The 14920-nt window shown below is 41.6% G+C and overlaps 1 protein-coding gene across 1 annotated transcript in view; it reads right to left on the bottom strand.

Annotated features, from left to right (window-relative positions):
• The window catches only part of RNF144B (ring finger protein 144B), a 52778-nt gene extending 42977 nt beyond the window's left edge, over nt 1-9801 (bottom strand). The window contains exon 1 of the mRNA XM_057365367.1: nt 9441-9801. The gene's annotated coding sequence lies outside the window, so the exon portion shown is untranslated. The remainder of the gene's footprint in view (nt 1-9440) is intronic.
• Between the last annotated feature and the right edge of the window lie 5119 nt (nt 9802-14920).

Here is a 14920-nt window from a genome sequence, read left to right as displayed (position 1 = left end):
ACAGATGTGACTCTCCAATTGTGGGAATCATTTATGTATTTCCTGGCAGTACTGCTTTAGAACAAGCAAGAGGAAAGAAAGTGAGCTTTTCCCCTTTCCACTSCTGAAAGTGGGAGAGTCCAAGAACAGGGAATCTAAGAGCTAATGATGAAATAAATGCTGCTGTTTCCAACTCAGAGAAGCTAGGAAAAGCACTTTCTGATCACTTAAAAACACATGAAGTAAAGAGAAATAACACAGCCATTACTAAACTGAAATGTATAACCAAAACGTGGTATTCTCACAGATAACTCTTCTTCACATTGACAGGAGCCACAAATGGCAATATTCATTAATCCATGAGGATGGGAGCAAGCCACCCTACATGGGATGAGGTCAGAACACATCACAGAAGACACCACTTTTGCTCAGTTCTGCACTTGAACTAGGACATAGCAAAGCTCAGGACTCAGCTCTATCAACACTGGCAGGCTGGAAAGCCACAGCTCGCTGCACCTGACCTACTGGATGCAAGTTCTGGGCCAGTCTGTGGGCGTCARTCTTGGGGTGACCCAGCTGTATCCAGCTCACTGTGCCTGAGCAGTGGGATGGTGCTGGCCCCAGCACAGGCTTAYGGTGACACGTCTGATCCTGCACGAGGTCAGTAGCAGGATTCTCCTAAGGTTTAATGCTCATCCTGGTCACAGTGCTCAGCAAAGTCAATCAGCAAAAAATGCAGAGAAACAAAGTGCAGTCAGACAAGAGAACTAGAGAATGTTTTGACATCAAACATTTCCAAGTATTTCCAAAACATATTCAAACAACAAAATTATACCAAACRGAATTCCAAGTACTGGTTACCAGGCCTAAGATTAAAATCTAAAGCTTTTCTAAATAGCATCCTCTGTTTTAATGACACTATGCAACATATGTTAATGTTAAGCTACAAGGAATATCCACCCAAACTAGTTTCGTGCACTTTACTTTTAACATCCTGTTGACAAGAAGTAATGTACCGCTATTAAATAAAAACATATTCTTCAAAATGACAAATGAYAGACCATCCTTTCTGACCACACCAAGACTTTCGGTAACTGTGGCATGTACTATGCAAAAGGAATTGAGCTTTTGAGAGGTCAAATGGGTTGATAACTTGGCTAGCTGTGTCTGTTGAAACCGGAATAGGAAGTCAGATGTAACAATTTGCCTTTGACACAGAAAAAATGTTTATTTTTGTTAATCGGATAACAAAACCCTGGGATACGGTAAATTCTTGGGCTGAAATGTTTACAGTTTAGATAGGGTTTGTTCACAAGACATTTGCAACATTGGCCTGTTCTAACATCAAGGATTTTTAGGAGATATTTGTAAACATGCATTGTTTAAGTGAAAGCAGKGGAAAACAGTGGAAAAGCAGAGGAAAACAGAGGGACCAGCTTGATGTGGTTGTTCGTAGTCTGCGCTCTTCTAACAAGAAACTAATTGGGCTGCCAGGGTGCCATGGCTGGAGACTGCCAAAGCTGAGCCTGGAGCAAGCAGGTCATGGCAAATAGAGATGTGACACAAAGCCAGGCCTCCAGAGCGACACAAGAAMCTCCCTGGCATCAGAGAAGCGTGCAGAAGCTTTGCCAGAAGCTAAGGAACAACTCAGCTGACAGGAACAACGAAAACTGATCCTCTGCTGAATTCTGCAAAATGTACTGAAAGATATCTATTGAAAAAAAAAAATAATGTGTGTGTATTTACAGAAGGGGTGATCTGAGAATTCTTTTTTCAGCATTTGCAATAAGATGATACCTTTAACATCTCTGTCATTTTGTTTTGTCATGCCACAAAAAGTGCAAACTTGCAAGAATATGTTCCTACAGACTTTTTTCCTGCAAGCACTGAAAAGCACTTTCAACAATTTTAGATCTATACCAACAGAAATCACAGAATAAATTGATTTTCCTTTTATAACTATTTTTGTGTGACTGCTCAGTGAACAAAACTAAGACATACAATATTTTAATCTGCCCCTATCTAATCTTACAGTCAAATACCCTGCTTATTATTATAGAATAACTATGTTATTCAAGGTAACCAAGATAAAACAATTAAAACATTGAAAACTGCCCTTGATCCAAATATATCTCAATGACTAACAAAAGCTTACCCAAAGGTAACTTTCAAGTCTCAGCTACAAGGACGGTCAGTGAATCAAAAACTGGGAGTCCAACCTGAGGATTAGACCTTGGGGAAGTCACTATCTCTAACAAAAGCTTTTGCCATTAAGAAAACAACATGAATAGCTACTGAGGATGATGATATTTGGCAAGAAACAATAGCAGAGGTTTGGACCAGGACATGGGGCTGTTTTGAAACTAAACACATTTACTGAAGCAACTAGTACTGCTGCTTTTCATGACWGGTAATTAAACCAGTTGGAGTGTATCCCGAAACCACTCCTCTGCCAGCTCCACAATGAGCCCTCCCAAAGACAACTGGAGATGAGSAAAGGACAAGTTCCAGCTCTGGCCAGATCTGCAGAGGCAAAAAAGAGAAGTAAACTCCAGTAACAATTCCCTGACTGAGGATCTCTCTGCTTGGACTCTCAGTGTACGCGTTTCATTTCCCTCCKGCTCAGACCACTCATGGGAAATGCTAACAGTCCAGCATGCTGGGAGAGATCCTGGGAAGAATTTTGCCACAAGGCAATTCCTTCCATATTGCCTACTGCTCTGGTGTGGAGGAGCCCCATGTGCCCAGGCTCTGAATTTGGGGCACCTCTAACCTCTGACAGGCCTCACGTACATGCTATGGAACAGAAGTTGCAAACTATTCTGGAATAGCAAAAACACCTTCAACTACTATTAAGTCTTACACTCCTGACTAACTTTAACAACCATGTATTTTTAAAACAACTGTCTATTCCCACTTTTATAAATAAACTTTTCTAACAGAGCATGATCTATTTTGCTCTTGCATTTTATTAACAGTGAAAGACAAATATCACATTTTCTTAAACTTAAGTAAAAAAGCTGTTTGACTGATGGTACTATCATACAACTCAATGTTGTCTCACTGCTGCCCTGCCCTCTCCCATCCAGTTTTCCATATCCCCCTTCTGTCTCTGTGTTTCAGGCTCCAAGCATTCACAAGATTTTTGCCTGTACCGTGCCAAGCACAGGGAATACAGTTTCTCAAGGGCTCAATGCAACTACTTTGAAATCCAGATGTTAGTACAAGACATGTAATAAACCAGAAGTGTCCATCAAACACAGTTGGAGGTTTGCATTCATCATTCCCTCACTTCAGTTCCAAACTTCAACCTTCATTACAGAAACAAGGGAGAACAGMAGCCTGTAAACATCTGAGATTTCAGCCTCAAGTTCCTCAGCATCTGGTGACAACTGGCTGGTCTCTACATGATCTCAGCCATGCAGTCCAAGTCACACCAATGGGAGTGTTTCCAATGCAGTGTTTTTCAATGGACCTGCTTATGTGTGCAAAGATAAGCAATTCAGAGCTTATCTTTGAAAGAAGCTGCCCCACCTCCCAAACTCGCAGAAAAATGAGTATGTAGAACAGGGCACTGAAAGAACCCATAGACTTACAATATTACAGGATGATAGTCTTACAGAAAYCTTTCTAGACACCTTTCTGCTAGCTGGTCTTTTAATTATTACCATGACAACTAACACCCATAGGCAAAATAGGTTTTTTTGTCSTCATTGTTGCAGAATTTGGAAAATAGACAGGAATTCTTGATTTTTTCCCTATTTTTCACAAGTGTATGTTTCCTTCAGTTGTTGGTCCATCCTCCCAAAATGCGGTCAGCTAAGTTAACAAGGGAGTTGAAATTGCTCAAGCCATGCACACTGCTTGGGTATTTGCAATGAAAACATGGACCAATAAAAAAAAAAAATACATGTCCTTATAGTAGTATTGTCGAAGTTATGTCTGTGGCTTATGTATGTGGCTTCTACTTCACTCCAGGCAAAGGGCATGATTGCCTTCGCCACAAATCCTCTGCGGAGACTGTGATGAAGAATCCCCACCACTGAAACCATCAGTGCAACTGTGGAGAGGTCAAGAGGGTGCAAGATTTCATCTTCTCCATTGTGCAAAGCTTCRGCAAGCAAGTTATTGCTGGCCCCGTGGATGTTATCTTAGCCCTAAAATGGGTAAAACCCCACAGGGAAGAGTTCCAGGACCAGTGGTKGGCAGAGCGCCCGCTGCTGTGAAAAACGTTCCAGGGAGTGCAATGGTAAATAGGCAACAGGATAAGCTCCATTTCCCCCATGACTACAGCTCTGTAACCTTCTGGTTTTTTGAAGGGGGGGAAAGACTGGCTTGTTTTCCTTCACCCTGTCCCCACCTCCATCAGAATGCTTCCAAAATTAATCACAGGCAAAATACACGAACACTCCCATCTACTGCTCAGACATAACCAGTGCCAGCCTGCGTGTCACTGCTTCTACTTAATTCTGGAATTTTCTTTGCATGCAAATGATTAGTTTGGATACTAGTTGTCATGAAATATGTTTTTCCTTCTATGTACATAGGGGTTCAGAGCGTGCAATTTTGAATTATTTGCAGCTATATATACATGTGCAAAGAATTCTCCCCCACAGCAACATACAGTACATGACAGAGTAAGCAGAGATAGCCTTGAAGGAATCATTCCAGTTCCTGAAAACAGATACAGCTCTTCTGTTGCAGTCATTTTTCATTTTTGCAAATACATAGGAGCACATAAATGTTTTCAGATCTAAAAGTTTCATTCCTGTCTATCTGAAAATCCAACAGTTTGTATAACCAAACATGAATATCATCAAAGCTTCTGTCAGACACCCAGACAACGTCCACTCCTTGAGGAATGACTCATGTCTTACACTTTCTGTCCTCTCCTCATTTTTACAGCAAAGCAAAAGGCAGAAAAGCTTGCAACAGACACCAATACTGACAGTCTCAATTAAAGGGCAGAAGCATGAGCTTRACAGTAAAGTGGTAATATTTTTCCTTCCAATAAAAAGTGATGCTGTATTCTGTCTCCTACCCAGCATCTGGACAAACCAGGGAAGAGGATCCACAAAAAGTAAATGGTTCAACAGGTCCAAGTGCAAAGTGCTGCACCTGGGTCAGGGCAATCCCAGACATCCGTACAGAACGGGGGAACTCATTGAGAGCAGCCCTGTCGAGAAGTACTCGGGAATTCTTGTGGATGAAAACCTGGACATGAGCCAACAGCATCAGTGCTTGCACTCCACAATGCCAACCACATCCTGGGCTGCATCAAAAGCAAAGTGGGCAGCAGATCAAGGGAGAGGATTCTGCCCCTTTGCTCCCATGAGAATTCCACATCTAGCACCTAACATTGTGGGGTCCTCAGCACAAGAAGGACTTGGACCTATTAGAGCAGGTCTAGAGGAGSGCCACAGATGATCAGAGGGTTGGAACAACTCCAAAGACAGGCTGAGTGAGTGGGATTGTTCCACCTGTAAAGGGGAAGGCTCTGGGGACACATTGTGGCACTGCAGTACCTAAAGGGGGTCTATAAAAAACGGGAAAGTAATTTTTACACAGGCGGACATGATAGAACAAAGGRAATGGTTTCAAACTAGAAGAAGGGAGATTTTGTATTAGGTGCTATTAATAAAACCTTTCCTCAGAGGGGTAGTGAGGACTGGAACAGACTGCCTAGAGAAACTGTGGATGTTCCATCCCTGGATGGCCAGGTTGGATAGGACTTGGAGCAAACTGGTCTAGTGGAAGATGTCCCAGGTAAGAAGGTAGGTGGGAACTAGGTGGTCTTTAAGGTCCCCTCCAACCCAAGCCATTCCAYGATCCCATGAGCATTTGTGTTTCCTTGTAACAAAAGGCATGTATGGCAAGTACCCACGATGGCTGTGTCTACAGCAAGCTCAGGAAGCACATGGAAAAACACCATGCAGGGGATCTTTTCTTGTGTGCATGAACCCAGAAGCCAGATTCACRTATCCCAAATTACTGTACCCGGTGCTGGCTGGCTTTGGGACCCCAGAGACACTGACTCACTCAKAAACACGTGGAGCAAGGATTCTTGCAGATCCCATAGGTAAGTCAGCCMAAACTCCACCAAAGCTCAAACAGTACTCGCAGGAGCCAAGGATGCTCAAAAAAGGTAAACTGGTGACCTTTCTAACTAYGTTTTCTTTTGGGAGCTGAGTCCCCTAAAAGTACACTAAAAAAACACCCAGATCTTGGGCAACTCATTACATTTTTTCATTATTACAAGAGAATCAAAGAAACCAGAAATGGGGAACATTGTGCACATTGTGTCATCGAGCACAAATACCAACACATACAAAGAGATCTAGGAAAGTCCAAAAACAAAGTGGGGTTTTTTGATAGCTACATTTTTATTTGAATGTGTTTTTGCAATGCAGTTAACCTAATCACACTCTCAAGCCTAGAAATTTCTGCTTGGCACCTCTGTTCCTCCCTGGAAGACTAGGAGCTRGAAAAGTCCTACTTCAGCAGGAAGGGAAGAATGAGGACCTTTGTAATTTGAGTTATTATCTCTATTTTTTTTCAGTGTTTTAGTATCTCCTAGCAGTGACCTACTTTATGAATGTAATGCCCACCCAGTTCCCACTGAGCCAAAACCGTTTACAAGAGACACAGAGAACGATGACTGAACACTATTTTCTTACTGATCAGCACAAAGTTATTTGGCACAGGCATCTCTGTAAATGTTTGTCCAAGACTAGGTAAATTTGCTGTGTACGATGGCCCTCAGACCTGTGCTTCTGTCAAGTGAGAAGGCTCACAGTCCAGCACTGGAGCTCAGCTGYGCTTCAGCAGAAGCCGAGCTTAATATCATTGCTGTCTTTCCCTCTGGCACTGTTCTTTGTTGTTTTGTTCAATGTTTCCCTTTCCAAACAAGAAGAAGATTATTTTTAAAATGGAATGAATGTAAGRGCAAAGAAGAGAATTTGTGAAGTGCATTACACTGGGCTCTGCTTTGGCACGGAGAAGCCAGAAGAGCCTACACCTCTGGGCAAGCACCCAGGGCAAAAGCACAGCTTCAGAATCACTTTYAGCCTCACAAAGCCAAAGGCAATGTCTGCTTTAGGATATGCAAGGAGGTCTGACAGACTCAGTTCACAGTGACACTGGCAGCTTGCCACAGTATTTTGTTCACGTGTGCCTGAGATATCCATGGGTCCAGAGCTGTAATTACGGTCTCAGATATCACAGTACTACTAGCCCAGGAGATATTTATGGATCTGATACACACAACCTATAGGCACTGGGAAGTTTCAGAYACATTCAAGAAAACTCTCCACTCAAGAAGAGGGACAGCAGGTCTATAGCAGTTCTTTCGAGCTACATCAAAGCAACAYTGGGTCTCACCACTGAAAGTCACTGAAAGGTCTGGACAGGGTGAAGTGCAGGCACAGGGCTCAGGCTCACACCATAGATGTTATCAAAGGCACACTAATGAACTGTGAACCAGGTTAAGCATTAGCACTGCTTGYTTCCCTATGAAGTGACTTGCTGCTTCTCACAGTTGCATTTTAAACTCACAACAATAATAGGGACAGGTACGTACTTCCCTCCACCAAAAGGGAAAGGCCGGACAACCACTTTCACACTATTTATTTCTACAAAACTTATAAAGCATTTAGAGAATATATGCAATCCAAGAACCTAGCTAGAGAGAAAAAACTCCATATTGTTTKCAATTTATATTGCTAACCTTTGTCCCGAAGCATACTATCACACAAACAAARTCACCAAAATGTCACATCTGAGGGAAAGAAGCCCACAACCACCAGTGAGATGCATGCAGAACATACTTCAGYGTGGGGAACAGAAACTATACCAGCTTGCCAAATGCTGTTCCACATGAAGCCTAGGTAGGTTTCCATGTCTTTCCAGGACTTTGTGTTAAATACTCCCATCAGACAGTGAAGTGCATGGGAGAAAAGGAGTCTGTGCAATTCTCACCATACTTGGCTCTGGAGTAGCTCCGGTTTATTCTGAAAGAATACCTCCTACTTTACTACAGCTTTTGACACTCTGCAAACACTTCTCAATCCATAATCTAGAGCATTACTTTCAGCAGTGTAATTGCAGCCCTGCCCTTATCAATGTGCTGTGCTTTCTCCAAAACAGCTTATGTTCATTGAGGGAAGGGTTTCTGCCACTCTCACATCAAAGCAACAGCCCAGACACCCACTCACATTCAGGCACAGACAAGTCCTATACAGGACAACATATTTGTTTTGAAAAATATTCAAGGGCAGGATTTTTAAACTTCTGTTTCYGTAAATATTGGAATCCCAAACCCAGTGCCTGCCCTTAACCAAGACCACYTGCCCTTCAGGCTGAGGGCAGCCAAACATATCAGATTGCTCTGCCTGCTCACAGGCAAGTTGGAAAGCTGCATGTGGGTATTTCAGTCACAGCCTGTATCTTTGCTAAAATTTACTTCTTAAAAGCATTCAGTGTCTATTTACCAAGACGACTGGAAGTCACCCTGCAATGCTTTCTTTACTACAGTAATTTAAAGTATTTTACAACTTACAGTGCTCTCTGAAGGAAGACATTTGATATTGCTGTATACAGTTAGGAGGCAGAGTGCTTTTGTATGACAGAAAACACAGAGCTTTAAAATAAACTACACTAAAACACCTTCATTACTAAAGCAGTTTTGCACTGAGAAAGCCATACGATGAGAAAGCACTGCAAACATTCCAATAAATGCAGTTGATTACTCTCAGTGCCAAAAAAACTTTAAAATGCAAACTGGAAAACAAAAGTATTGTACATTTYGTATGTGCTTACATAAACCACATAACCCTAAACCCTGAGCAGATTAGACGTGTACGTTAACACGGATTAGAAGTTAACACTTACAATACAGATTAATATATTTTTTCCTTCCTGATACCAGCTGCATGAGACTGTGGCAGAAGAAATGCCTTTAAACCAGGAGGAAATCTCTGCATTTTAAACTGAGGCTTCCTCCAGCTTAATCAGGTATTTTTCAGTATGAAAGAAGTTTTTCTATTTGAACTAAAACATACTAACAGTATGCCATTTTAGCAAGTGCCTTCCACACAGATATATTTTAATACTGCAGYATTTCCAAATACTTCACACAGCTATTTCTTTAAAAGTTACACGATCAAAAGTCATTTCACCCTTTTGGGAAGTACTTGATGTCTATTTATTTTCAGCCTTTAACAGTCAGGACACCAATGTTTCCTTTTGCCTCAGCACCTAGCACTATACAGCTTGATTTTAGCCAAACCACAAATAACATTTATTTTAGCTATTTAATCATTCTGGTCCTTACCTTTAAAAAAAGAAAAAAAAAAAAAAAAAGCCTTTTCTACTCTCTTCCATTAGAAGCAAATGCTTGCATTCTGTTCTTTTTAGAGTATCCTTTGCTCTTACGACAGACAGAAAGCCATATTCCAACATACCTTGAAAGGAGACTCGCTTTCCCTGCCAGCTGTGACTTTTCAGTAGGTGCACTCAGAGCCACGATGTCACAGTCCCCTGAAGCTCGCAGTGAGGAGCGGAGCAGATCGCTCTCACACGCCCTTCCTCTTCCCTGGCTGCCTGACAGCTGTACACTCTTTAAGGGCTGCAGCAGGACTCGTCTCCCAGCCCCTYTGCCASTCCAAGGAATCATCCCCTCCCTGCTATTAAGTGCACGCTGCCATTATATCTTAAAAGCACGTCGCAGCTTGCATGCAGTAGCTGTGGGAAAGCTGCATTTATTTATACAGGAAGCTTGAGCACAGCACTTCCTACTTCCCAGTCGAGACTCAATTCAACTGCAGGTGATTACTGGAACCCCGGCAGCTCCCAGCCAATGCACACCCTGATGTTCTGATTTGGGGATCGGTGCAGCTTTTAACCACAATTCCCACGGGAGCGCTGACAAGGTAAAACTGAAAGCAGCAAGGCATTAGATGTGACACYGAGAAAAGCTCTCCCAAATTAACCTGTTTTGGGAGAGCAATTTGCATAGCAGCTGATGGATGTCTGAAACTTTGCTGGGTTCTGCTTGTGAAAAATGTCATCCAAAAACAAAAAAAACAAAAAACAAACAAACAAACAAAAAAAACCCACAAAAACAAAAAAATCTAAACTCGCAAGTAAAGTGTCAATGTAATTTCAGATCTGAGCACTTAATGATGATTGTGCTCATCTTATTTTGTCAATACTAAAATTTCATTCTTTAAGTAAAATTCCAGACAGTCTTTGCCTATATGCGAGAGGGGTTGGGAATCCTGCAGTTCCGTATTCCAGACCTAAGGGTGTGATTCACAGCAGCCAAGTAGCAGGAGAATACCTAATTGTGGCTCATGACACCAAACCCTCCCGAACTTTTCCTGCTGTAGGAAATGCACCACACCCACAGATAAGAAACACAGATATATCAGAGTGCAGGGGGTGCAGAAAAAAAGAAGGAAGTATAGATGTTAATCTGCAATTTTCTCCTTATGATGAAATAAGTTTACTTTGTACTTCATGCAATCATTGCTGGTGTTTTGCCTTCAGTACTTTCCTGTGAAAAATTATATATAGGCATTTCTTCCGGGGTGTACAGAACCTCACAGCTGAGCTTTTAGTTATTTTCAGACCATTATACTGCATCAGTTTAATCTAAGGAAAAGGCAGAAAGCTTGTGCAACTTTAATTCAGCCTCCTCGCACGTTTATATTACAGCTTTGCTTGAATTACCATCACATACTCGTTTCCTCTTTAGAATTTATTTATTTTACACTGTGTTATATATAATTTTATATATATTTATATAATTCTAATATGTATTATGTAATTTTAKACATAGTCTTTTTTTCTATATAAGTAATTTTTTTATATTATTTCTATAGATTTAGGGAGAAAGGGAATAATCACAGAAACAAATATAGCTGTTCCAACATGTAGAATCACGTCAATCCCTTTGGTGTTCACCAATAGGGTTTCAACGGGATTAGGCAAACTAGAGCCATGGCATTTGATATACTTGATATACTGCCACTTGAGCTAGCAGAGCATTTCCCAGCAGAAGCAGACTTACATCCTAGCATGACCAATCCTAGACAGTACTCAAGAAACACTGAGGACTTGGAGCTATTTTTTAGGCTCTAGAGCAGTAGTGAAAGTGTGGAATTCTTAGTAAAACTTTTTGAGTAGAAAAGGATTCTCCTTCTTTGGTTAGATTTTTATCCTCCATGTTCTGTTCTAGTATGAAAGAGCTTCTATCACTGCTCTCTTCATGACCTCCCCTCTGTTCCAGTTCCTGTATTTTCTTCCTGCAGCTGCTCCCTGTGCTACTCTGCCTCCATCACATTGTTAGGCCACAGATGAAGCTTTCTTCCTGTTCCCAACCCCTCTGCTCAGTACCACAGCCCTTGAACAGCAAAAGGCAATTATCTCAAGGAGGAGAGTGGTGAGAGAGGGAGGATGGAAGAAATCAAGTAATTCATGCAGGTGTAGGGAAAATGGCAGAGCAGGAAGTCCAGAAGCAGAGCAAAGCAGGGMAGCTGCCAGCAGCAGAGTAGCAAAAGTAGCATCTGGTTTGGTAGTTAATCCTTGCTGGCACAACAAAATAAAAAYAAGCTTCACTGAAGTAGCCTCCACCGGCCAAGAGACAGAACTGCAAACAAAGGTTAGTCATCTTCCCTTCAGGTAAATGATAAAGCCAGCTTGTGTCTAYGGGAGTTGTTCTTTTAAACTGAAAACTAGATTTAGTACATCAAAATGGACACAAATTCTGGAAACTTCAGCTACAAACTTCATACTTTTATCCCATTTCCTACAATGTGTCTCCATGCAAGTTAAAATGTGATTGCACAAACATGCAAAACTGCTCACAACAAAACTATTTTCCCTTAGACATCACAAAATTGGTGAGAAAAATTATGAATGTTTCTCAAGACGTTTAATTAACTGAAAATGTTAAGATATGCGCTTGTTCTGAGCACTCCACTTCTTGAGCATCACAACCTGAAGTGTGGTGCCCAGAATGACACGCTGGACAATCACTTACTGATGCTCTGTGGACAGCTGGCTATGCCCCTGCTTCCATCTTCTCTTMTTTGCCTCTGCTTCTGTGCTTATCCAGGATCTCCACAGCAAAGAGGAGCTGAAGGTGACGTGGCACTGTACAGGAGCTCGGGTTACAAGGCCTCCAGATGATCAATACTGATGATTCTTTCAATTGCCATCACCAAAAGACGTGAGCTGGACTGTTATGAGCTCTTCTGTCAAAATGATTTCTCTTCCAGCTATACCTCGAGCCCAGGTACTTCACAGTTTCACAGGAGCACATCTTCTTGGCAAGCTAATTTTGTGAAGTGTTATGAGTCATGCTAAAATTGCTACCCAGCTCAAATCCCTGAATCTCTTAACCCAGAATGATTGGTTTCCTTTTTGAGCCAACAAAAAAAAAAAAAAAATTCAGACTGTCACACAATGCCAGACAAGGCACAAGCTAATTTCTCTCCATTTGCTTTCTTCTTGGGTAGCCGTGATGTAAAGCACAAAAATGAGAGGGCCCAATTAATTTTTTGGACACTCTTAGCTGATGCTTTTATACCTCCAGGCTGGGGGAATGGCTGAGCCTTTGAGATGTCAAAATGCAATATCACTGGAAACTTTCAGTTGATCTACTAGCCAGAATAAGAATAAAGGCTGCCACTGTTAATTACTAACATTGCTGTGTCATCCTTGCAGTGACTTGCAATACTTCAGAAATGACTAAGCCACTCTGCATTAACCGAAATTACTAATTTTTGACATAGATGGGTAAAAAAGTAATAGCATGACCACTGAAAAGACCACTCACATCCCACAAACAAAATACCATTATCAGCAAGTGAAAACATCGAGTTAGTGTATAACTAACAGTTTCATTGTACTTCTATATAAAGAAATAAGACTAGCTTGTGAGGGAAAACAAATTTTTATTATCCTGTTTGGCAGTTTTCAACTAATAAAAAACAAATACGCTGAAAAACAATTGCTGTCTATAGGTGTAATATAAAAACAGGTTTTGTAACAAGCTTTCTAAAACCAGAGCCTGCCTCAAAAAAATTAGTCCTTATCCATTTAATTGGTGTACATGCAAATAATCCATTTCCCTATGGAAAATGAAAGTATTTGTAGATAKGAAAGAGAGCTTTACAACAAAAATAGATACTAATGAGTAACATAACCAATGCTGAAAACAAAACAGGAAGGGGTTTTGCACAGGGACCATACATATGTTATCTGAAGTTGCAAGTGTGATGCCCCTGATGTCATGGACTATTAATAGTTGTCTTCAATGAGAATTACTTTAAAGGGGGATTACACCATMAAAAATCATTTGTGGTATCTAAAAAGAAATCTCTATTCAATATATGTATTTATATAATCACAAAATGCTAGAAATCAGATGTCAGTGTAAAAAAATACAGAGCTATATAATGCTTTGCATGCAGATGAGCTTTACTCAGTACAGCTACAAGAAAATCAGGATTACATCTTTTCCTGTTTAAATAACCCTATTGTTCTACAATTCTGACTTGGTATGCAAGTCACTCACTGGGCTTGAAATCTTCATTATTCCCTTTAGCTAAAACATAAAACTTTATTGTAAGGAGTTTTCTACTGGAGTGAWATAAATCAGGTTAAATTATTTTGAAAGAATAGTAGGTACAAATCTAAAGAGCTTTTTATTTTACAGTAAAAGAGGGARTGGCTAGCACACTGTCTACTGAACATTTATAATTATTATGATCTCAAAATAYGTGGATTTGTCTCGGACACAAAGAAAAGTGGTAGGTGACTTACACTCATCCTGCTCCCATGAACAAAGAAAAAAACAATGTTCATTGAATTTTGCTGGCATAGTGGACCATCTCCAAAAAAAAAATCATATGGCTTCCATAAGTTCTGTATTTTTGCTCTATYCATAAATTTTTCTTGTGTTTATACTTTGAACTATCTATTGGTATTTGATCCATAGGGAACCATGCTAGCAGAAAAAAAAATACATAGCCTCAGCAGAAAACCATAAAACCATGAGAAGTCAGCCTGCTACCCCAGTGGGGAGGTTTCAGGTGTTCAGAAATCTCAGCTTAAAGATCAAGGCCGATGGCTCTGACACTCTACTACTGGAATTCCAGTACAACTGGCCTTATTGGAACCTGGAAGCATCGAGAGAAAGTGTATTTGCCCCTGCTGGTGGCAGAGGTCTAGTGGCAATGCCCCCAGGAGGAGGCACTTTGCCACTGGCAACCAAACAGTTCTGCACCAGCTCTACAAAAATTTTTGCTCAGGCCATCTCCTTCCTGCTCCTGCTAMGTGTATGGAGAACCAGCCTGCAGAAAGAAAACTAGCCAAGTTGCTATGAGCCTGCCCTAAATAAGACCCTGATGAGCTGCCACTGAAGAGCAGAAATCCAGCCCAGGGGCAGCCAGAGCAGCACCCCCAGCCCAGGACGTGTCCTCAGCTGCCTCCCTGCACTTGAGACGTGGGGAGGAGGCAGGCTACTGTCACACTGCCCCCTGACCTTCTCCTGTGACATGAAACATGCCAGCCATCGTTTYGCAAGGCAGCTGTGTCCTTCCCCAGCCACATGGTGATCATCACTGATGGGATGGCACTGCTTCTGGAGACACTGCAGCCTGGGACACGGGACACCTCCTGGGCTCAGAGACCTCCCTGTGCAAGCAGGTCCAGTTCCCCAGCTGGAGCACCTGCAGCTCCCCCCAAACCAGCACCATCACATGGACTGATGACAAAACATAAAATGAAACCAAACAGCTCTGCTCTCATGCTCATATGTTACACAGAAGTGGATCAGGTAACAGGTGAGGCCTTCCAGCTGCCAAGTCATAAAGTAGCACTGAAAGAACCATACTAAACACACATGAAAGAGGAGAYACTGAAGCTGTCCTCT

This window comes from Malurus melanocephalus, unplaced genomic scaffold (assembly GCF_030028575.1).
Source record: "Malurus melanocephalus ecotype Western Australia unplaced genomic scaffold, MMel_1.1 scaffold_51, whole genome shotgun sequence".
In the NCBI taxonomy this organism is placed as follows: domain Eukaryota; kingdom Metazoa; phylum Chordata; class Aves; order Passeriformes; family Maluridae; genus Malurus; species Malurus melanocephalus.
The sequence above is the reverse complement of the archived record's forward strand: the minus strand, read 5'-3'. Positions and strand labels throughout refer to the sequence as shown.